Source organism: Lissotriton vulgaris, chromosome 2_2, assembly GCF_964263255.1.
Source record: "Lissotriton vulgaris chromosome 2_2, aLisVul1.2, whole genome shotgun sequence".
In the NCBI taxonomy this organism is placed as follows: domain Eukaryota; kingdom Metazoa; phylum Chordata; class Amphibia; order Caudata; family Salamandridae; genus Lissotriton; species Lissotriton vulgaris.
In genome coordinates, this window is record NC_141688.1 from 226163662 (window position 1) to 226188552 (window position 24891).

The following is a 24891-nucleotide window of genomic DNA, read 5'->3' on the forward strand; positions in this document are numbered from 1 at the left end:
TGGATTAAACCCAGTTGACCGGGGGTGATTGCTTGTAATATTAAACACTCTGTCCATCATCCCCTTTGGTTTGCTTTACTCATACAGCAAACAGTAAACCCATAAAATCATGTGTCACCTATTCGAGGTTGCGCAGAATATAATGTAAACTTCGTAGTATAGTCTGACATGTATCCTCATCACTCTTATATAGGTGCATATAGATAATAGTAGTACTTTTGAATCAAGATCACACATAATGGCTGTAAATACCAGGGTATGCATAATTCAGTGTGTTCTCAGATTAGGAAGGGGCCAAAAGGGAAGAAAAACTCAGAGAAGAAAAGCAACCTTGGCAAGGGTTGGGAAAATAAACACTTCAGGAAGCATCAAGAGGACCTGTCTATTTACACAAGAGTCTGAACAAAAATGCACAGTTTTAGAAGATCAAACCATAAGAGTACACTGTCATAAAATAAAGTCTGACACCCAAGCCAGGTGATGTGTCTGACTACCATTCCTAGCTTGAAGGGAGAAATCACTGGCCATCCTCACTCTTAGGTTTGACAGTGGTATTCAGATTCTCCTCCAACAGTATCTTATATTATAACATTTTAAGGTCCATTGTGTTTCGTGGTTCGTGGTGCGAGCAGCCCGGTGGCAGAGGGCTTGCTGGCAGGAGCTGAGGGCTGCGACTGAGTATTCTATTTTTAGCGCGTTGTCCCCCTGACCTAAAGCGGCGACACGCATTGATTTTTAAATTGCGTTCATTTTTCTAACCTGCACCTGAAAATCAACAGGTACCTCTAACAACCTACCTTATCTTCTAGGGGCTCAGCGGGGCTGGCTGGCAGCTGATAACACTCCAGGCGCCTAGCGGTAGTGGCCGCCATCTTGGATCGGGCTGGCTCGCCAACCCCACCCACGCCACTCCCCCCACGCTGCTCCTCTACTTAGGAGTGATTCCCAGTCTCCCCAGCGATTGCGAGCAGCCCGGTGGCAGTGGGCTTGCTGGCAGGAGCTGAGGGCTGCGACTGAGTATTTTATTTTTAGCGCGTTGTCCCCCTGACCTAAAGCGGCGACACGCATTGATTTTTAAATTGCGTTCATTTTTCTAACCTGCACCTGAAAATCAACAGGTACCTCTAACAACCTACCTTATCTTCTAGGGGCTCAGCGGGGCTGGCTGGCAGCTGATAACACTCCAGGCGCCTAGCGGTAGTGGCCGCCATCTTGGATCGGGCTGGCTCACCCAACCCCACCCACGCCACTCCCCCCACGCTACTCCTCTACTTAGGAGTGATTCCCAGTCTCCCCAGCGATTGCGAGCAGCCCGGTGGCAGTGGGCTTGCTGGCAGGAGCTGAGGGCTGCAACTGAGTATTCTATTTTTAGCGCGTTGTCCCCCTGACCTAAAGCGGCGACACGCATTGATTTTTAAATTGCGTTCATTTTTCTAACCTGCACCTGAAAATCAACAGGTACCTCTAACAACCTACCTTATCTTCTAGGGGCTCAGCGGGGCTGGCTGGCAGCTGATAACACTCCAGGCGCCTAGCGGTAGTGGCCGCCATCTTGGATTTGGCTGGCTCGCCCAACCCCACCCACGCCACTCCCCCCACGCTGCTCCTCTACTTAGGAGTGATTCCCAGTCTCCCCAGCGATTGCGAGCAGCCCGGTGGCAGTGGGCTTGCTGGCAGGAGCTGAGGGCTGCGACTGAGTATTCTATTTTTAGCGCGTTGTCCCCCTGACCTAAAGCGGCGACACGCATTGATTTTTAAATTGCGTTCATTTTTCTAACCTGCACCTGAAAATCAACAGGTACCTCTAACAACCTACCTTATCTTCTAGGGGCTCAGTGGGGCTGGCTGGCAGCTGATAACACTCCAGGCGCCTAGCGGTAGTGGCCGCCATCTTGGATCGGGCTGGCTCGCCCAACCCCACCCACGCCACTCCCCCCACGCTGCTCCTCTACTTAAACGTCCCCCATGTGTCAGCGCAGCGGACGAGCGCAGCGGGCGCGCCGTAGGCTCGCCGGAGTCGCGCCAGAGTCCAGCCCGTCTGCGCCCGTCCGCGGCAGGCCGGGGCAAGGGGCATTCCCTTATGCCCATTCGTTGACCTACTCTACCCTTGAACTCCTATCCCACTGGACTCCAGGTACCATCAGCCCACACTTATCATGCCTGTTGCAAAACTTAAACCTTCTCTCCTCCCCTCCATCTATTGCTCCCACTGCCATATTAAGCCCCACTCCTCTGCGCCGTACCACTTCCCCTGCTCTTCCCCCTCCTTCTGCCCCTCACAAACCGATTTTCAACACCACTGCAGCGCTTCTCAACACCAGATCAGCTGTCAGTCACCAGTACGAGCTATATGACTACCTTGACACCCACAACCCAGATCTTCTGTTTCTAACAGAGACCTGGCTCAAGGCTGACTCCCTACCTAACGTCTTAGCCGCACTCCCTCCCTCATATTCCATCGTTCGAGCAGATCGACCAGAGGGCAGAAGAGGCGGTGGGGTGGCCCTAATAGCTCACACTGATTTCCACTTTAAGACTCTTCCCTGCCCCCTCATCCCCGAAGTCGACTGCCTGATAGTTCGCGCTACCTCCCACGCGACCCCCCTAACTGTTGTTCTTATTTACCGTCCCCCTCACCCCACACCCACTTTTGTTTCTGATTTCCAAGACATCCTCGCAACCCTGGTCGTTAATAACTCATCAGTGTTGGTCCTGGGCGACCTCAACTTCTGGCCTAACGATCCCGCGGAAAGTTCCCAATCTAAAGAGTTCACGGATCTCATGACCAGCCTCAATTTCACCCCCCATGTTCACAGCTCTACCCACGTGCACGGCCACTCACTTGACCAGGTCTGGACTCTGAACATCCCTACCTCCTCCCCTACCATTTCCCCTTGCCCTTGGTCGGACCACTTTCTAATTTCCTTTTCCCTAGCCTTAGCCCCAGTGGCTAAACTTCCCCTTCCCAAGAACACCTGGGTTAGGAAATGGGGTAAGGCAGATATGCCATCTTTCCACTCATCCCTAGCTAACTCCTGCCCTGATCTCTCTGGCCTCGCCGCCTCGGACCAGTTGGCCACTATCGATGGGTGGTTGACCCAGGCTGGCGAAGACTTCGCCCCCTTGAAGCGGATCACGGTTAAGCGAGCTCATGCCGCTAACCGCTGGTTCACTCCTGACCTCAAGGCAATGAAACTGGCTGCCCGTAGAGCAGAGCGTGCATGGAGAAGAGAATATTGCCCCTTAAAAAAAACTACTTATCTCTCCGTGCTCAAGACATACAAGCAAGGCATTCTTGATGCTAAGACCCTGTTCTACTCAAACAGGATAACGGCAGCGGATTCCCAAACTAAGGAGATTTTCGCCTCAGTACATGAGCTTGCTTCGTCCAATAGAGCCGCGGCTTCAATTCCCCCTTCCCAACCGCTTTGCGACTCACTCAACGATTTTTTCATTGACAAGGTCGCAAAGATCAAAGCTAATATTCCTCTTCCCTCCCCCACATTTACCAACCCTCTTCCGCCTGTTGTCACGTCCAAACTTACTTCCATCCCTCCCTTAACTAAGGCCACGCTCTTCCCTCTGCTCCAAAAGGTAAAGTCAGGTTCTCCCCTTGACTTCGCCCCTGCTCACATCTTAAGAGATATCTTCCTAAACTGCCCTACTCCCTCCCTCACACTCTTGAACGACTCGCTCAGTAATGGAGCGGTCCCTGCTGTTCACAAATTTGCGGCTATCATTCCCATTCTCAAAAAACCCAGTGCTGACCCTTCCTCCCCTTCCAACTACCGTCCCATCTCCCTCCTGCCTTACCTGGGCAAGGTTCTGGAAACCCACGTGACCAGTACCTTGAGCACCTATGTGGAGACCAACCACTGCCTCTCTTCCAGGCAGGCCGGCTTCCGCCCTCTCCACTCCACCGAGAGGGTGGTGTCCTCAGTGATGGACAGCCTACGCGAGGGCATTGTCACTAACTGTCCACAGGCCCTCATTCTTTTAGATCTGTCCGCCGCTTTTGACACGGTGGACCATTCCATCCTTCTCACCCGTGTCAAGGCGGCGGGCATCGAGGGCCTGGCCCTCGCCTGGCTTGAGTCCTTTCTGAGCGACAGGGCTCAGGCGGTTCATCTAGCTGGCTTCTCCGCTGCCCCTCGTAAGGTCGTATGTGGAGTCCCCCAAGGTTCCTCACTTTCCCCACTTCTTTTTAATTTATACATCTACCCTCTCATTTTTATGTTACAGCAGCTCGAGGTCACAGTGTTTAATTACGCCGATGACCTCCAGCTAATTTTCAACCTTTCCCATTCCTCTTCCTCCTCCCAGAACGTCCAGTCCGTCATGCTGTTCATCCAGGACTGGATGAACTGCAACCACCTCAAACTCAATCCAGACAAGACTGAGTTAGTCTTGACTGGAGGTGGTTGCAGCCCCTGGTCCCCTTCCCACTGGCCCTCCTCACTTGGTGCTCCCCCGCTCCCAGTTCCCAAGGTCAAAACCCTTGGTATTTTTCTCCATTCCTCACTTTCTGTTCATTCACAGATCTCCTCGGTTGTTTCGTCCTGCTTCTTTTCCCTGAGAACCATCAGGAAGATTTCTCGTTTCTTCTCTCTGCCTGCATTAAAAATTATAGTGATGGCCATGGTGCTCTCGCGCCTTGACTATGGCAACATCATTTACAATGGCGCTCCAGCCTACGCTATTCACCGTTTGCAGCTAGTGCAGAATCAGGCAGCCCGCCTGATCCACGGCCTGCCCAAATTCCATCGGGTTACCCCCTTAATGCAGGCATTGCACTGGCTGCCGGTGAAAGAGCTAGCCTTGTTTAAACTTGGCTGTACCACCTTTCAGGCCAAAATGGGCACCGCCCCGGAGTTTATTTGCTCCGCCATCAAACCTTACATACCCGGCAGAGAGCTTCGATCCACCAATTTGGCCCTGCTAACTACCCCCCGTTTCTGAAAGAAAAAGGCCAGAGGAACGAAATTTGCAGTTCTCGCTCCTGCTTTCTGGAACTCCCTCCCGACGGAACTCCGGATGACATCCTCCTATACTGAGTTCCGGAAGGGCCTCAAAACTCTGCTCTTTTCCCAAGCCTACAAGGTCTGATCCCCCCTGCTCCTGTCACTCCTTGCAGTCCAAAAGCGCCAAGAAACCGCTTGGTAGTAGAGCGCTATATAAACATTTTTAAATTCAAATTAAATTCAAATTCAAAGGGTAAAGATTGAATAGCCTTTAAAAATAAGGGTAGATCCCAAGAGGGTAAAGATTGAAAAGTTTTTAAAAATAAGGATACATCCCAAGAGGGTATAAGAGAGTGTTATGTTGTTCTTTTCAGTGAGAAGCTCCTTAGTAACCTATCTACCAGACTACTTATAATTTAACAATTTGCCTCTCTAAAGGCTTAAATAACTGCTTAAATAACTGTCCGGTGGCTTATAAGAGTGGCTACACTTCTAATTGAACAATAAGCCCCTCTAGAGGCTTAAATAATTATTTCTCAGGATTGCCATCCTCCTGCCGGATCACATAAGACAATAGACATTTATAAATAAGGCTCCCGTATTCAGTTTTTACAGATTTTTACAGATAGCCACAGACAGAAATCAATATGTTTTGTCTACATTTATTTTAAAAGTGGATAAATACAGAAAAGTGGGCTTCTTTTAAGTGACTCTCCGTGCTATCTCTAATGAATTAGAGCCCAACAGCTGAGCAGATGGACAGCATGGGAAGTAAAAAAACAGGATGATATTTCTTTAGATAATGGTATGTCAACATATAGTTGTGGTATAATGCTAATATTTACCAGTGGATGTATTGTTATGCAATATTTGGCAGCTTAAAGAGCTAAAACACAACAGCCATCGAAATATGACTGTGTGTCTACCAGTTAAATAAATATGGAAATGTAGTTTTACAACTTCATTCATCTGCAAAACACTAAATAAATATGGAAAAATACAGATAAAATGACCCAAAAAATAAGTATGGATAAATGCAGACGGAAATATAAAAAAACATAAACACCATAAAACTAGTAGCCCTATTTTTAAAGTACACAGCTGCTACCGAAGAAGCGTCTAGGTGCCAGCTGAAAGGACTGCAGACAAACTGTGAAAAAAGATTGAAAAACATCAGTGGTGCCTAATCCCTCCTCTATTTCCTTAGCACTCCCAGATTCCTTCTGGGAGGATTCTGGGATCTAAACTAGGCCAATTCAAAATGGCAACCATCTCCAAACCGTCAGGGCCACACTATATTTGTGAATTCATTTTCTGTTTTATAGTATGAAAGGAGCTAGTACCTCTTCCTTGTGTAGCAACACTTCTTTGCTCCTGTTGGTCTGTTTCCCCGCTCCTGCTGGTGTTTTTCCTTTCACAAGATGGTATATTTTCTCACTCCAGCCTTCTCCAGGATTTAGTCACCTTGTCCTGTGCTTCCAGTTCACTCCTTGTATTCTTCCATGCCCTTCTGGGATTTTCTCCTTTCTGCCTAGCCATTGTAGAGCCACACAACAACTTTTGAGGTTTCTTGCCCCAGGACATTTTCCTCCCTTGAACTCCTACTTGGTGTTATAATGCAAGATGCAGTCTAGTGTTTTGGGGTGGAGTCGGGGAGCTACAGGAAGAGGAGGAGCAGGAGCAGGAAAGGGCAGTTAGGATAGGGATGGGGTAGGGAGCAGACGTGTGTATTAAAGGCTCCTTGAACCTACCAACACGTGTCTGTCGTGATTAGTAGGACGACACTACAGCTGGCGACGAGGGTGGGATGCACAGCGCTGTGTACGTGTGCTGATCCCCAGACCTGCGTGATCGTGATTGTGTGGAGCATGTGAGCAGAATCGCCGTCACACCACCCGTCCCCTGAGCGAGTGCCGCGGCGGAGCCTGAGCCGACGGCGTCGCGGTGATCGCACTGGAACTCCGTGGCCTGGTAGCCGCGTGGAGCATAGTGCCCTCGCGCGATCGGGTGCCGCGTACTGGGTGCCTACCCCCAATGCGAGAGAGATCATGGACGCGGTAGTGACGTCGGTAGCCCACCCCGGTCCTACCTGCTGTGAGGAAGTCCTGGTCGAGCAGCGACTGCGGGGAGAGGAGGCCCCAGCATCCTGAGTGGACCTCACACGCCGGGTGAGTGTCTGGAGCATGGCCGGTGATTGAATTGCATGAGAGGAAGTTCAAGTGCGGCGGCCATTTTGAAGTCAGGCAGTGGCTCCAAGTCCCCATCAAAGACACAGAGCGGCCATCTTAAGGTCAGGCCAATGAAAATGTTGTCATAACACGCACCAGCAAAGACAGTGACTAGCAAGACAAATATTAGAAAACAAGGGGGGGTTGATTCAGTTAAGGGAATCAGAGGTGGAATCTCTAACAATATTTCACAACACTATTACCTCTGACACCATAAATGCAAAGTCAATCTTTTCACAGAAGTCCCTTTTATTGACTCTGTGTCATTGTTCATTCGATTTTCTTTATATATTTATACATTGGTATCTGCATTTTTCAAGCGCTCTCCTTTTTACACAAAAAATCATAAGGGTTATTACCACAACAAAACGTGTTTGTATCACAAGAACAGTGTGTTGTTACCACAACAAAACGTGTTTGTATCACGAAAACATATAGTTTACACAAACATATATACATTCACAATATAATCAAGAAAAAGGGGTGCGACTGTACACTTCATTTGTATAATACGTTCTGGTCATTTCTAATCATCCTACTGTGCTTAGAACAAGTTCTAGATCTGGGGTGTAATTATCCCTCAGGTTTTTTGGATTAAATCCATAGTCCCATAAAGTGTAGGAGAAAATAACTCTTGACAATTATGCTCTTCGGGGGGTAAGTCTTTTTTTTCTTATATATACGTATAAGTATAGTTATCGAGCATAAAGTGCTCCAATCCACTGGATACTGCCCATATAGTTTACACAAACATATATACATTCACAATATAATCAAGAAAAAGGGGTGCGACTGTACACTTCATTTGTATAATACGTTCTGGTCATTTCTAATCATCCTACTGTGCTTAGAACAAGTTCTAGATCTGGGGTGTAATTATCCCTCAGGTTTTTTGGATTAAATCCATAGTCCCATAAAGTGTAGGAGAAAATAACTCTTGACAATTATGCTCTTCGGGGGGTAAGTCTTTTTTTTCTTATATATACGTATAAGTATAGTTATCGAGCATAAAGTGCTCCAATCCACTGGATACTGCCAACGCGTTTCGACCGACTTATTGTGAGGACTGGGTCTACTTTTGTAGTGCGGTCTTCATCAGGGCTGAGATTGGGTTGTAGGTCATCACCTGTAAAAGGTAATGGTGCCATTTCAGTATTGGTGTACAGATGTTTTTTAATTAGACATGTGTGATTAAACAAAAATGTGATCACGTACCGTTTATCTTTTTAGTCCATATATTGGAATACTGTTGTTTCTTTTCAAAGGTTTCTGGAATCGAGATTTTTGTTTTCTCTGTGGGGGGAACATGACATAATGAGTTCCTTTGTTTACGGTCTGCTCTAGTGTCTTTAAAGGTTCTGCATTCTATGGTAGTTGTTGGTCTATGTGTAAATTTTTTTTAAAATAAATTTAGGAGTAGGTTTTCTTTATGGAGAACAGGGTGCTCTCAGCGGAGCTTAACGCTCTGAGCGTTTGTTTGGCTTAACGCTATGTGACACCAGTGCTCGGTAACTGTTTTTGAGAGTTCCGCTTGTTCGTTGTGATTCTCTCGGCATGGCTGGCGGTATCTTTGCTCTACGCGCACAGACAGATTATGAGTGTTTGCTTTTTAGATGGCGTTTCGCAGCCCGTACCTTGTCTTCAAACAGTCGTATCTGTGGCGTCTCCGTGCTCGCTCTTGCCGCTTTCGTCAGTATTTTTCGGATCTGCGAGGGATGTCCCAGGACGTAGGTCGCTCGTGATTGGTTGACCTTAGCCTTATTGGTATTGGGCGGAAGTCGTCCTTGTTTGCACGTGGAATGTGTTTACATGTGGTTTCCACAGCAACTGATATGCGCTCCTTTTGTCTAAACTGTGCACCTTGCTTAGTTTGAATAAAGTTCGGTGATTTAATAATTCGGGCAGACTCGTGGGTGAACTCGACTTCTCCATGAAGCGTCCCTCGTTGTTGTGGAGACGCTGTGTTTATGTGAATTCCATGTTTTGTAAAGGAAGTTCTGTTGGTTAATTAGAGTTGGTCGGTGTTTTGATAGTTCGAGCAGACTCATGGGTGAACTCGACTTCTACATGAAGCGTCCCTCGTTGTTGTGGAGACGCTTTGTTTATATGAATTCCATATTTTGGTAAAGGAAGTTCTGTTGGTTGATTAGAGCCGGCTGCTCTACGTCCTTGAAATATTTATGAAAGCATCCCAAGTTGTTAGATGTTAGTCACTTCCGACATTTCGTTTAGTCCATTGTTCATGGTCCCCAGGTACAGAATAATTTTTGCTTCCAACTTTGACAGGATGTTGTCCTTGTTTTTGCCTTTTACATGTCTTAGAACTGTCCAGCGCATTTCTTCTGGGTTGTGTCCGTTTTCTACACAATGCGACACCATGGGTGCATTGGGGGTTTTACATCGAATTCTTGAACGATGTTGCGAAATCCTGGTTTTTGCTGATTGGCTCGTTTTTCCTATGTATGCCATCCCACATGGGCATAATATGCAATAAATGACGTAGTTTGTATTACAGTTGGTAAACTCGTCATGCTGTATGTATTTGTTCCCGTAGGTGAACCTTGTGCCCTCTATAGTGCTTTGGCATGAGACACAGTTTCCACATTTTCTGTGGCCTTTGATTGGTGGTAAATTCAGCATGGTTCTTAGGGAGATCTCTTCTTTTGGGATATGAGTGTCTGCTCTAACCAGCATGTTTTTTATGTTGCCGTTCTTTTTCAGGGCAAAGATTGGTGGTTTTTCCAGTGGTTTTAGGCCTTTCACTGTGTTCCAATTTTTGCGGACAATTTTCTTAATGTCATTTGTAGCCCCTGAGAAGGTCGTGACGCACACCAGTGGTGTGTCTGTGTCTCTTTCTTTAGGTGTGAGGAGAGCCTCTCGGGGATAAAACCAGGCTCTTTTCATCGCTCTTTTTAGTATTTTTCTTGGGTACATCCTTTCTTCCAATTTTTTTGAGAGTTCTTGTGCATTGGTGAAGTAATCTTCCTTTTTTGAGCAGTTTCTTCTGAGTCTATAGAACTGGCTTAGAGGTAGATTTTCTCTCAGGTTTCTTTGGTGGAAGCTATTGAAGTGCAAGAAGGTGTTCTTGTCGGTATCCTTAGTGTATAGAGATGTGTAGATTTTTCCTTCTTCGTGTTTTATCATTAGATCTAGGAAATTGATTTCTTTTTTGTTATGGCTCAGTGTGAACTTGATGTTCGGGTTCCTGTTGTTCAGCCAAGTGGCGAATTCTTGCAGTTGTTCCTCGTTGCCTCTCCATAACATAAAAACATCATCTATATAACGACGCCATATTTTAATATGGCCGTCGTAAGGGTTGTTGTTATAGATCCATTTGTCTTCATAGAGCGCCATATACATAATGGCCATTTCTGGCGCAAATGGACAACCCATTGCTGTCCCCATTATTTGTAGATACTGTACATTGTTGAAGTAGAAGAAATTGTGCTTTAGGCAGATTTCAGCTAGTTGGAGCAAAAAGTCTGATGGGACATTGTGTGGTCTTTCTCTGGTGTCTAGAAAAAATTCTAGGGCCTCCATGCCTTCTTCTTGAGGAATGTTTGAGTAGAGGCTGATTATGTCCATAGTTACCAGTATTTCGTGGTCCTCATCAAATGTTAGCTGTTCCAGGAAGTTTATGGCTTGCATGGTGTCTTTGATGTAGCTCAGGGTGGAGCTGACCAGGGGTTTTAGGAAGGTGTCTACATATTTTGCTGGTCTTTCTAGTATTGAGTTTACTCCCGAGATTATGGGACGGCCTGGCGGATTTCTAGAGTCTTTGTGGACTTTGGGGAGGATATATAGACGCGGTGTTCTTGGTGCCAGGTTGATTAGGTACTCCCCTTCTTTCTTGGATAGCCATCCTTCTTTTTGTCCAAGGTTTTTCAGTGTAGTCAGTTTGATTGTAATGTTTTTGTTCCAATCTTCTTCTGTTTTTCGATAGTATCTTTCATCCGCTAGTTGTCTTAGGACTTCGTTTTCATACATCTCCCGTGATAATATCACTACACCTCCGCCCTTGTCGGCCGGCCGACAAGGGCGGAGGTGTAGTGATATTATCACGGGAGATGTATGAAAACGAAGTCCTAAGACAACTAGCGGATGAAAGATACTATCGAAAAACAGAAGAAGATTGGAACAAAAACATTACAATCAAACTGACTACACTGAAAAACCTTGGACAAAAAGAAGGATGGCTATCCAAGAAAGAAGGGGAGTACCTAATCAACCTGGCACCAAGAACACCGCGTCTATATATCCTCCCCAAAGTCCACAAAGACTCTAGAAATCCGCCAGGCCATCCCATAATCTCGGGAGTAAACTCAATACTAGAAAGACCAGCAAAATATGTAGACACCTTCCTAAAACCCCTGGTCAGCTCCACCCTGAGCTACATCAAAGACACCATGCAAGCCATAAACTTCCTGGAACAGCTAACATTTGATGAGGACCACGAAATACTGGTAACTATGGACATAATCAGCCTCTACTCAAACATTCCTCAAGAAGAAGGCATGGAGGCCCTAGAATTTTTTCTAGACACCAGAGAAAGACCACACAATGTCCCATCAGACTTTTTGCTCCAACTAGCTGAAATCTGCCTAAAGCACAATTTCTTCTACTTCAACAATGTACAGTATCTACAAATAATGGGGACAGCAATGGGTTGTCCATTTGCGCCAGAAATGGCCATTATGTATATGGCGCTCTATGAAGACAAATGGATCTATAACAACAACCCTTACGACGGCCATATTAAAATATGGCGTCGTTATATAGATGATGTTTTTATGTTATGGAGAGGCAACGAGGAACAACTGCAAGAATTCGCCACTTGGCTGAACAACAGGAACCCGAACATCAAGTTCACACTGAGCCATAACAAAAAAGAAATCAATTTCCTAGATCTAATGATAAAACACGAAGAAGGAAAAATCTACACATCTCTATACACTAAGGATACCGACAAGAACACCTTCTTGCACTTCAATAGCTTCCACCAAAGAAACCTGAGAGAAAATCTACCTCTAAGCCAGTTCTATAGACTCAGAAGAAACTGCTCAAAAAAGGAAGATTACTTCACCAATGCACAAGAACTCTCAAAAAAATTGGAAGAAAGGATGTACCCAAGAAAAATACTAAAAAGAGCGATGAAAAGAGCCTGGTTTTATCCCCGAGAGGCTCTCCTCACACCTAAAGAAAGAGACACAGACACACCACTGGTGTGCGTCACGACCTTCTCAGGGGCTACAAATGACATTAAGAAAATTGTCCGCAAAAATTGGAACACAGTGAAAGGCCTAAAACCACTGGAAAAACCACCAATCTTTGCCCTGAAAAAGAACGGCAACATAAAAAACATGCTGGTTAGAGCAGACACTCATATCCCAAAAGAAGAGATCTCCCTAAGAACCATGCTGAATTTACCACCAATCAAAGGCCACAGAAAATGTGGAAACTGTGTCTCATGCCAAAGCACTATAGAGGGCACAAGGTTCACCTACGGGAACAAATACATACAGCATGACGAGTTTACCAACTGTAATACAAACTACGTCATTTATTGCATAATATGCCCATGTGGGATGGCATACATAGGAAAAACGAGCCAATCAGCAAAAACCAGGATTTCGCAACATCGTTCAAGAATTCGATGTAAAACCCCCAATGCACCCATGGTGTCGCATTGTGTAGAAAACGGACACAACCCAGAAGAAATGCGCTGGACAGTTCTAAGACATGTAAAAGGCAAAAACAAGGACAACATCCTGTCAAAGTTGGAAGCAAAAATTATTCTGTACCTGGGGACCATGAACAATGGACTAAACGAAATGTCGGAAGTGACTAACATCTAACAACTTGGGATGCTTTCATAAATATTTCAAGGACGTAGAGCAGCCGGCTCTAATCAACCAACAGAACTTCCTTTACCAAAATATGGAATTCATATAAACAAAGCGTCTCCACAACAACGAGGGACGCTTCATGTAGAAGTCGAGTTCACCCATGAGTCTGCTCGAACTATCAAAACACCGACCAACTCTAATTAACCAACAGAACTTCCTTTACCAAAACATGGAATTCACATAAACACAGCGTCTCCACAACAACGAGGGACGCTTCATGGAGAAGTCGAGTTCACCCACGAGTCTGCCCGAATTATTAAATCACCGAACTTTATTCAAACTAAGCAAGGTGCACAGTTTAGACAAAAGGAGCGCATATCAGTTGCTGTGGAAACCACATGTAAACACATTCCACGTGCAAACAAGGACGACTTCCGCCCAATACCAATAAGGCTAAGGTCAACCAATCACGAGCGACCTACGTCCTGGGACATCCCTCGCAGATCCGAAAAATACTGACGAAAGCGGCAAGAGCGAGCACGGAGACGCCACAGATACGACTGTTTGAAGACAAGGTACGGGCTGCGAAACGCCATCTAAAAAGCAAACACTCATAATCTGTCTGTGCGCGTAGAGCAAAGATACCGCCAGCCATGCCGAGAGAATCACAACGAACAAGCGGAACTCTCAAAAACAGTTACCGAGCACTGGTGTCACATAGCGTGAAGCCAAACAAACGCTCAGAGCGTTAAGCTCCGCTGAGAGCACCCTGTTCTCCATAAAGAAAACCTGCTCCTAAATTTATTTAAAAAAAACTTTACACATAGACCAACAACTACCATAGAATGCAGAACCTTTAAAGACACTAGAGCAGACCGTAAACAAAGGAACTCATTATGTCATGTTCCCCCCACAGAGAAAACAAAAATCTCGATTCCAGAAACCTTTGAAAAGAAACAACAGTATTCCAATATATGGACTAAAAAGATAAACGGTACGTGATCACATTTTTGTTTAATCACACATGTCTAATTAAAAAACATCTGTACACCAATACTGAAATGGCACCATTACCTTTACCCAATCTCAGCCCTGATGAAGACCGCACTACAAAAGTAGACCCAGTCCTCACAATAAGTCGGTCGAAACGCGTTGGCAGTATCCAGTGGATTGGAGCACTTTATGCTCGATAACTATACTTATACGTATATATAAGAAAAAAAAGACTTACCCCCCGAAGAGCATAATTGTCAAGAGTTATTTTCTCCTACACTTTATGGGACTATGGATTTAATCCAAAAAACCTGAGGGATAATTACACCCCAGATCTAGAACTTGTTCTAAGCACAGTAGGATGATTAGAAATGACCAGAACGTATTATACAAATGAAGTGTACAGTCGCACCCCTTTTTCTTGATTATATTGTGAATGTATATATGTTTGTGTAAACTATATGGGCAGTATCCAGTGGATTGGAGCACTTTATGCTCGATAACTATACTTATACGTATATATAAGAAAAAAAAGACTTACCCCCCGAAGAGCATAATTGTCAAGAGTTATTTTCTCCTACACTTTATGGGACTATGGATTTAATCCAAAAAACCTGAGGGATAATTACACCCCAGATCTAGAACTTGTTCTAAGCACAGTAGGATGATTAGAAATGACCAGAACGTATTATACAAATGAAGTGTACAGTCGCACCCCTTTTTCTTGATTATATTGTGAATGTATATATGTTTGTGTAAACTATATGTTTTCGTGATACAAACACGTTTTGTTGTGGTAACAACACACTGTTCTTGTGATACAAACACGTTTTGTTGTGGTAATAACCCTTATGATTTTTTGTGTAAAAAGGAGAGCGCTTGAAAAATGCAGATACCAATGTATAAATATATAAAGAAAATCGAATGAACAATGACACAGAGTCAATAAAAGGGACTTCTGTGAAAAGATTGACTTTGCATTTATGGTGTCAGAGGTAATAGTGTTGTGAAATATAGCAAGACAAATAAGCACAAGAGCATGCAAGAAATACATGAGGATAATAACCAATACAAATTAGCGTTAGCCTGTGAGAAGAGTGAAATAACCAAGCACGAGCAAAGACAGTGAAAATAAACAAAAACAAAAAGAAACCAAAATGTCGACGTCACCTCACAGGAATGCTGCAGACCCAGCTGCAATGGCACTCAATCAAACAGCCAGGACAGGCGTCACATACTTACGCACTCCAGAACCACTTGCCCTCATCGCTGGAGGAGGAATGGGCCTCAGGAGGCAGGAATGGTTCAAGGATTTCGAAGACTTTATGCTAGGATCAAAGGTCACGGATGATGATGAGAAACTAATTGCCCTGCGCAACCTGTTTGGGAAAGAAGTGTGCAAACTAATCAAGGAACTGCCGACTGATGAGACAGGATCATATACGAAAGTACGAGGTGCTCTGAATAAAAAGTACCTACACAAGAAAAATGTAGACTATGAAAGGTATATTTTTAACCTAGACTGTCAGGAAAAGGAAGAACTAATGAGTACATTCATAACAAAACTTTGACGACTTTCCCGATATTGTGAGTTTGACAACTTCTCCACAGAGGATGCTATTAGATTACGAATCATCGAAGGATGCCAATCAGAGACCCTCAGAAGGCGTCTCCTATGGAAAAGTCATACTTTAGATGAAATTGAAGAAATGACCCGGGTCCATGACCAGCAGAGGAACATGCCAAGAAAATGGAGGCAGGACGTGCTGAGAAACGAGAACAAGCATACAGACTACAAGCCAGTACCACTCGCAGACAGTCTCGAGAGAGACGACGGACGCACAGACCCACTTCCCGTCAACACTACACAGGACACAAGCACCATGAGTCAGGCCGCAGGGACAAGAGACGGGTACGTCCACTTAAGTGTTATCGGTGTGGGTATGATTTTCCACACGCAGATGCCTGTCCAGCGCTCGGGCAGCAGTGTGGAAAGTGCAGAAGAGTAAACCATTTCGAGAACGTCTGCGGGGACCACTGTAAGGAAAGACCGAAGGAGACAACAAGATCTTCTCGCCCCTTCACAACGCGACATCATGCAAAAGCAGTTCAGGACCGTCAAGGGTCATCTTCTGTTTCCTCACACTCAAGCAGAGAGTCTCACAAGTCGCAATGGATGAGAAGATCGCTATCCCGAGAGTCAAGGTCAGCGTCCCCGGTATCGCTGTACAGTGATGAATACGTCAGCATGATAGCTGATCCAGACCAATTGAATAAATACCCCAGACTGGACATTTGTGTAGGAAACCATGCAACCAAATTTGTACTGGATAGTGGGGCATCATTAAATTACATCCCAGTCACTGAATTCAAAAAAATACAGCCACCACCTGCCCTCAGCCTGGCATACGTCCGTGTATATACGTGGATGTACAAAAAAATCCTTCCATGCCTTGGAAAATTTGCCACCACCCTCACATACAAAACCATGTCTGCGCCAGCCCACATCAATGTCATAGATGGGCCGGAAGCTGATTGCCTTCGCAGTTTACCAACAGCTGAACGTCTCTGGCTTGTTGAAATCCTATATAGAGTGAGCGATGACCCTGACATCAGTCACAAATATTCTAAGTTATTTTCTGGTCTCGGGAAAATGGCCAAGTGTCAGATTCGTTTGCATATCAATGAGCAGATACGACCTGAAACGCAACACCTCAGGCGAGTTCCCTTGCATCTCCAACAAGCAGTGGAAGACGAAATTCAAGAATTACTACGAACAGACATCATGGAGCAGACAGAAGGCCCTACACCTTAGGTTTCACCAGTGGTGATCGTGCCGAAGAAAGGCACACCCGAAAAGGTGCGCCTGTGCGTGGATATGAGAATCCCAAACACCGCTATCGAGCGAGAACGTCATCCAGGACATCACTTGAGTGATATGATTTCATCCCTCAATGGTGCGCGAGTATTCTCCAAGCTAGACCTGAACAAAGGATACCACCAGTTAGAATTGCACGAAAAATCACGATATATAACCACCTTCGCCATTCATCTCGGACTGTTCCGATATAAGCGACTCAGCTATGGAGTCTCGTCTGCTGCGGAGATTTTCCAAGAAACCATCCGCCAGACCATACATCATATACCAAATGCACTGAATTACAGTGACAACATCTTAGTATATGGTGCAAATGTTCAGGAACACGACAAGGCACTGAGTCGGGTGTGCCACGCCCTCCTTGAAGCCAACCTCACACTCAACAGGGAGAAGTGCAAATTTCACAGGTCCACCCTAAAATTCTTTGGACACGTATTTTCAGAAGCTGGGATGAAGCCTGATCCCGAGAAGGGGATAGCCCTAAATGACACCAAAAGCCCACAAGATGTGAGTGACATCAGATCTTTCCTGGGAATGGCGAGTTACTGTGTCAGGTATATTAAAGACTATGCTACCATCAGTCATCCGCTACGTACTCTTGAAAGGGCAACCGTTCAGTTAGACTCCCCAGTGCGAGCATACGTTTCAGGAAATCAAGAGAGCTGTCGAGTTAGCTGACAATCTGGCATACTTGAGCCCCAAAAGAAAGACAGAGATCACTGTTGATGCCAGCCCAGTCGGAGTGGGTGCAATCCTAGCTCAATTTGACCATGACACGGATCAGAGACACATTGTGGCATATGCCAGCAGAAGTTTAACGGACACTGAAAAGGCCTATTCACAACCAGAAAAGGAAAGTCTTGTCGTTGTGTGGGCTTGTGAACACTTTCACATTTATATAGACGGCAAACATTTCACGCTTGTAACCGATCATCAAGCACTGGTTACCATATTTGGAAACCCCAGGGCCAAAATGTCACCTCGAATTGAACGCTGGGGATTATGCTTGCAAGAGTACACCTACACCATAGTCTACAAACATGGAAAGTCAGCCAATCCGGCCGATTACATGTCAAGACACCCTCAGATGTCGCATGTGTCGAAACCATCCCTGGCCGAAGAGTACATTCACTTTGTAGTGGACCAAGCCAGACCACCGGCGGTTCCCTTGGAAGCTATATGTGAGACCACCGCCCAAGACACCATCCTGCAGAAGGTGAAGAGCCGCCTACAGACCAACCGGTGGCGTCATTCCAATGAGGACGAAGGTGGAGATGCAAACTTCTGACAAGAGATGCAGGCATTTAAACATGTGAGTGAGGAATTATCGGCCACTGAAGAGGGCCACCGAGGAGTGGTAGCCACTAAAAGAGCGCTCAGAGAAAGAGTATGGTTTCCTTTACTGGACCAGATGGTTGAACTCACTTTAAAGGATTGTCCTCAGCGCCAACTTGTGAATCCAGAAGATCCTCCAGCTCCTCTCCAGATGCCAGAATTACCCACCAGTGTATGGCAAGAACTCGCTCTAGACTTCTATAGACCCCTTCAGTCTGGAAAATAAGTTTTAGTTCTCATGGACGAATACTCCAGATTCCCCATAGCCCAGTTTGTGCCGTCCACCAATTCCACCAGCACTATTGCCGTTCTGGATGAAGTCTTCGCTGCATGGGGGGTTCCGAAAGAAATTAAGACAGACAATGGACCGCCATTCAATGGACACGAATTTGGGGAGTTTGCGAAACATCTCAACTTTAGGCATCTGAAAATCACTCCCTTACGGCCCCAAGCCAATGGAATGGTGGAGAGGTTCATGGCCACGCTAAAAAGATATTCCAGCAGGCCACCCTTGACAAGAAAGACCTTCAAGTGGCGCTGAATGAAGTTCTGCAAGCTTACCGCACAACTCCCCACGCCACCACAGGGAAATGTCATGCCACACTCATGTTGGATGACCAAAGAGGACACTGACACCTACCTGGGAAGGTGTATTACTCCCAGTGTCCCCCAAGAGTGCACACGAGGAGCTGGTCGTTGCTGATCATGAGCACAAAAACAAGATGAAATCCTATGCTGACGCTCGGCGGAGAGCAAGATCTCCGTCCATTCAGGAACGGGGCTGGGTCCTGGTCAAGCAGGAACAACAAAAGAAAACAGACTGCAAGTTCAGAGCTAAACCTTTAGTAGTCACACTGCAAAAAGGAACAATGATAACCGCGGAGTCAGAGAACAAGAGAATTACACGAAACGTCTCACATTTTCAACAGTGCACTCCGGTGGTTACAGATGCCCTCAGCAAAGTGACTGATTAAAGAGAGGTCTGAAACTGACTCTGTAGCACAGATGCCTGAAAATCAGACAGAAGCTGAATCCGGGAATGAAGATGTGCTCCTGCGACCCAAACGGACCATCCGTCGACCTGTACGGCTGATTGAAGAACTATGACCAAGTCAGAAATGTACTTTCTTTTGTTTGTTAAGAAAGGGGGAGATGTTATAATGCAAGATGAAATCTAGTGTTTGGGGGTGGACTCGAGGATATACAGGAAGAGGAGGATCAGGATCAGGAAAGGGCAGTTAGGATAGGGACGGGGTAGGGATCAGACATGTGTAATAAAGGCTCCTTGAAACTACCAACACGTGTCTGTCGTGAATAGTAGGACGACACTACACTTGGAGGAACTATCTGATTGGGCACACTCAAGTGTTGAAGGTATTGTGGCTTTTGAAAGGGCTCTCTCTTATCTCTACGATTCAGAAAAGGGGGTGGTGATGAACAGAGTGTCTGAATTAAGCAGACCACTCTTACCCAGTCCAAAGATCAGGGCTTGATCCATCACCGTTATTTATCTCACTGCCCCATTCCAGCTCAGAACCTGGCTATATGCAAATCAGTCTGTCCCTGGCCCAGTGCATCATGGGAACAGGGCAGACTAAACTACCAAGCCAATTCTTCACCAGAAAGGAGACAAGCTACCGGGGACCGGTTTCTGGCATTTCAGCCGTCTTCGGCCCGGCTTGCTTGAATCCTGATGGAGCAGTGAGAAAGGGACTCATGTCTGAGTATACCCTGCCACACCTATAGTGGCCAAAAACGATTCAGAAAAGGGGGTGGTGATGAACAGAGTGTCTGAATTAAGCTGACCACTCTTACCCAGTCCAAAGATCAGGGCTTGATCCATCACCGTTATTTATCTCACTGCCCCATCCCAGCTCAGAACCTGGCTATATGCAAATCAGTCTGTCCCTGGCCCAGTGCATCATGGGAACAGGGCAGACTAAACTACCAAGCCAATTCTTCACCAGACCCTTGCTCATTGCACCATCAGGATTCAAGCAAACCGGGCCGAAGACGGCTGTAATGCCAGAAACCGGTCCCCAGGAGCTTGTTTCCTTCCCAGTGTAAGAATTGGCTTTTGTAGTTTGGTTTGCCCTGTTCCCATCATGCACTGGGACAGGAACAGACTAATTTGCATACAGCCAGGTTCTGAAACTGGGATGGTGCAGTGAGCTAAAAAACGGTGTTGGATCTAGCCCTGATCTCTTGACTGGGTGAGAGCTTTCTGCTTAATTCAGAGACTCTGTCCCTCACCACCCCTTGTTGTAAATATTTTTGTCCACCCTAAGCGTGGAAGGGTATTCTCAGATGTGAGACCCTTGCTCATTGCACCATCAGGATTCAAGCAAACCGGGCCGAAGACGGCTGTAATGCCAGAAACCGGTCCCCGGGAGCTTGTTTCCTTCCCAGTGTAAGAATTGGCTTTTGTAGTTTGGTTTGCCCTGTTCCCATCATGCACTGGGACAGGAACAGACTAATTTGCATACAGCCAGGTTCTGAAACTGGGATGGTGCAGTGAGCTAAAAAACGGTGTTGGATCTAGCCCTGATCTCTTGACTGGGTGAGAGCTTTCTGCTTAATTCAGAGACTCTGTCCCTCACCACCCCTTGTTGTAAATATTTTTGTCCACCCTAAGCGTGGAAGGGTATTCTCAGATGTGAGACCCTTGCTCATTGCACCATCAGGATTCAAGCAAACCGGGCCGAAGACGGCTGTAATGCCAGAAACCGGTCCCCGGGAGCTTCTTTCCTTCCCAGTGTAAGAATTGGCTTTTATAGTTTGGTTTGCCCTGTTCCCATCATGCACTGGGACAGGAACAGACTAATTTGCATACAGCCAGGTTCTGAAACTGGGATGGTGCAGTGAGCTAAAAAACGGTGTTGGATCTAGCCCTGATCTCTTGACTGGGTGAGAGCTTTCTGCTTAATTCAGAGACTCTGTCCCTCACCACCCCTTGTTGTAAATACTCTCTTATCTCTGGCAAACCAAGTCTGTCAAGAGCTGGACTCTGAGATCTTACAGCTATCCTAGGTTAATGGCTCGAAGTTCTCCTTTCGAGAAACTTAACACTGCAGGAGTTCTACTAATGGGCATATATGTACATGATGACATTGAATTAAAGATACTGTGGAAGCCTCTTGCATGGTTTGCCATTTCCATGCTGTTTCCCTTTGTCTAGATGGGAGGCCCTTCAGGTGGGATATCAGTTTTGTAGTCTGCGAAACACCTCTTCCAATCCTGAATTGAAGAAAGCTCCAATGAACTGGGCTGATTGTGCTGAGATGAGAAGTGACAAGGAGTTGTATTCAGAAACCCATGTTCCCGCCACGACCTTTATCATCATTGCCACATCCTCCAATGCACTGGAAAAAGAAGGAGACACTATCACCCAGTCGTGGTGGTAAGAGTAGAGTGAAATTTGCAGTCTACTTACCACTGGATATAAGATCTTTGCGAACACTCTTGGAGCTATTGCCAGACCAAATGGTAGGACCTAGAACTGATAATTGTGGTCTTGGAAACAAAATCTTAGTAACTTCTCGGATGGTGGATTGGGGTTTCAGCATCAGCAGGTCAGCATCTAGTAGGTAAATTAAAGCCTTGAATTCTCCCTTCTTCAAGAAGCTAATGATGTTTGATAAAGTTGTTATCTTGTGTATCTGATGTGAAATGTACGTACTGATATTCTTTAAGTCTATAATTGGTCTGAACAGTCCTGATAACTTTTATACCAGAAAGAACAGAGAGTGACATTCAGTTCCCTTCTGACCTTTTGGTTGCCGTGTAATCTCAAAATTTTTCAAACCAGCTTGAACTCCGTCTTGTTAGGCTTAATGCACCTTTAGGTCTCAAGGCAAAGGGGTACATAGTAAAACGTCTTGAGGGTTCTGGAGTTCTGGACTTTTTGGTTCCATCCAGAGGTGTCAGGGAACAACACCCAAAGACCCCGGAGTTCCACCTGCCTTGGTGCACAAATGAACAGAAACACGGGCTTCTCGATGGTGGCGTCAAAGACCAAAGGTTTATTACTGCAGGGACACAGAAGTCACAGATACTACACACGGGCAGAATCTAGGAGCCTGTTCAAATTGTACAAAGTGGGTTGCTCCTTATATACTAGTTTTTGGCCTTCAGGCGAATTCTTCACATGTTGGTACATTCCCAAAACCTTTGTGTCATAAACAATAAATATTTGGCGTACACAGGAACCGTTGATAAAATCTGATACGAAACATCTTACGAAGAGGGGTTCCCACTAGTTCATCACAATCCCTTGTCAATATTGCATTCAAGAGCCGGACCGCCTCATCGTAAATTTCGTTACCTCCCCCTAATAAAGATTCCGAAAGAAAGGAACGGAGCCAGGTGTGGAAGATAGGAAAGCGGGATAAGAGATGCTTGTGGGTTGTAAATGGGCAAGGCTATCGGCTTCGGCCGCCTAATCATGATCAGGACAATGGACACGAAGACCAGTTTAGTAAGACTGGCCTCGGGCAGAGGAGGCAGCCTTTGTCGAGTCATGCAGCTACAGCGTGATCTGGTTTAAGGTGCACGTGTCATGAAAGAGGTGAATCTCCGGCTAAGGCTACGTGTCCTTAATCGAAATGAAGTGATCAGAGGTTATTGCGTATGTGAGGGCAAGAAACACAAAATGGCTGCCATGATCTAAGATGGATGCCGTGGGTAGATCAGAAATGTGTTAATAAAAGGAGTGCTCTTGCTTGTAGCGTAGCGAAAACACCAGGGTATGCTAAATGGATCATTTGCGGTTCACTGATACCAATATTGTGTACTTCCGACAAACTTGAAAACACGGGTTCAAATCGTCACGGAACCGTCACGGAACCTCAGACCCTCCTTTTGCCCTTACATAGGCAATTACTCAGTCTATGTCAGAATCTAGTTCTATGCTCATCAGGTCAGTGACATGTTGTTGTATCATCATCCTTTCTCGTGCCTTTTCTCCAAACGCAGGTGGTTTTCTGAGACAAGTTGCAGCACAAAGACTACACAGAGCAGGACCACACTGGATAATCAGGCAGCATGAGAATAGGAATACTAGGATGACACCAATGACCATTAGAACCTTCTATCCCCACGCTGAGATCAGAGTCCAAAACCACTCCATGAAGGACCAGTTTCCCTTATCTACGTGAATAGAGTCGGAAATCTTGTGTAGCTTAGAGATCGCCTCATAGACTGTTGGAGCATTATTAGGAATAAAGACACAGCAGCTCGATTGGATCATTCTGCATACCCCACCTCGATCTGCAAGTATAACGTCTAGAACCATACGATTCTGCAACGTCATGAGTCTATCCGCCTGAAGCTCAGCTGTCAGATTGCTAAGGGCACCAGCAGTTTCGGTAATAGTAGATTCAACTACCCGTGTTAGCTGACGTATATTTCTACTATTGGCCATAGGCCCCCAGAACGGAAGGAAGCCTTTGAAGAAGTCTCCAGCTTCCTGACCAGCGGTATCTTCCTTGCTGAAGACACCTCTCGCTACTCTGGTTCTGTGGTAATCAGATGAAGCAGTGTATGTCGGAGGCAACAATCGAGCAATATAACAAGATCCTGAAAAGTCGGCAGGCAACCATGTATAAGCTCTGTCTCGACAAATGAAGTAGGTACCCCTAGCAGTGAGGAAGGCAGGGGAAGAGTTAGCCGGAAACACATAAGTCTCTACGCACTCACTCCTCCCTAGCTGAGCTCTCGGATTTCTCCCATTACCTTGCAAACAGACCTGACCTCGGTGAGGTACGACCCAGATTGGAGTTGAGCTTTTACGCTTGCTTTCTCCTAAACTAAGGCGATATTCTGAAGTATTCCAACTTAAATATACTCGCAATTCGTCTCTAGGGTATGATGAAGTATTATTGACGTCCTTGACCATGTCAATAATTCCCTGGACTAAGGCTTTGTTGGCAGAGTTATATTTAGTGGAACGTGGTGGACGTGGAGGATAGGTTTCAAGGGCATAAGCAAAGATGGTTTGAAGGGCCTGAAATGATCCATTGTAGCTGAAAGGCAAAACCAGATAGGGAATACCTTTATCCATAGTGTGGGGTATCAAGCCACACACCCAGCAGTCTGTAGTGTTAACTACCAGTTGGTGTTGGTGCAAGAGCTGTACAAAAGTGTTGTTAATGAATTCTGAGCGTCGGGCTTGCTCATGTTCCGGAAACGAGTGAAAAGAGTGTATAGAAGAAACAGTAGAAATGGCAGGATCAAGGGGAGGTACTGTAGTAACTGGTACAAAAATCAGATTTATACTAAAGACGATTCCACCCACCAATGTTGCTAAAATAATCAAGAATGTAATGGCACATTGCATCAAAAAGCATTTGCTATGAAGAATTCTATGAAGTCTGTTTCTGCGAACATAAATCACATTTTTTCGTTGCAGCGCAGGAAACTCCATCTTCTACAATCCGCTCGCGACCACTGATGATGTGTACGTAGATGAAAATGCCTCTATCAGCCCTGGGAGTTCCCAGAACTAACAGAAAGATCGACCTTGTGTCAGACCCCCGCAGATTCAACTAGGCACACAGCCACGACCCTACGGCTACCCAGACGGCAAGGCAATTTTAAAAAACAATAAAACAATAGCAAACTTCCTGGCTGAAGGCAAAAGTTCAATATAT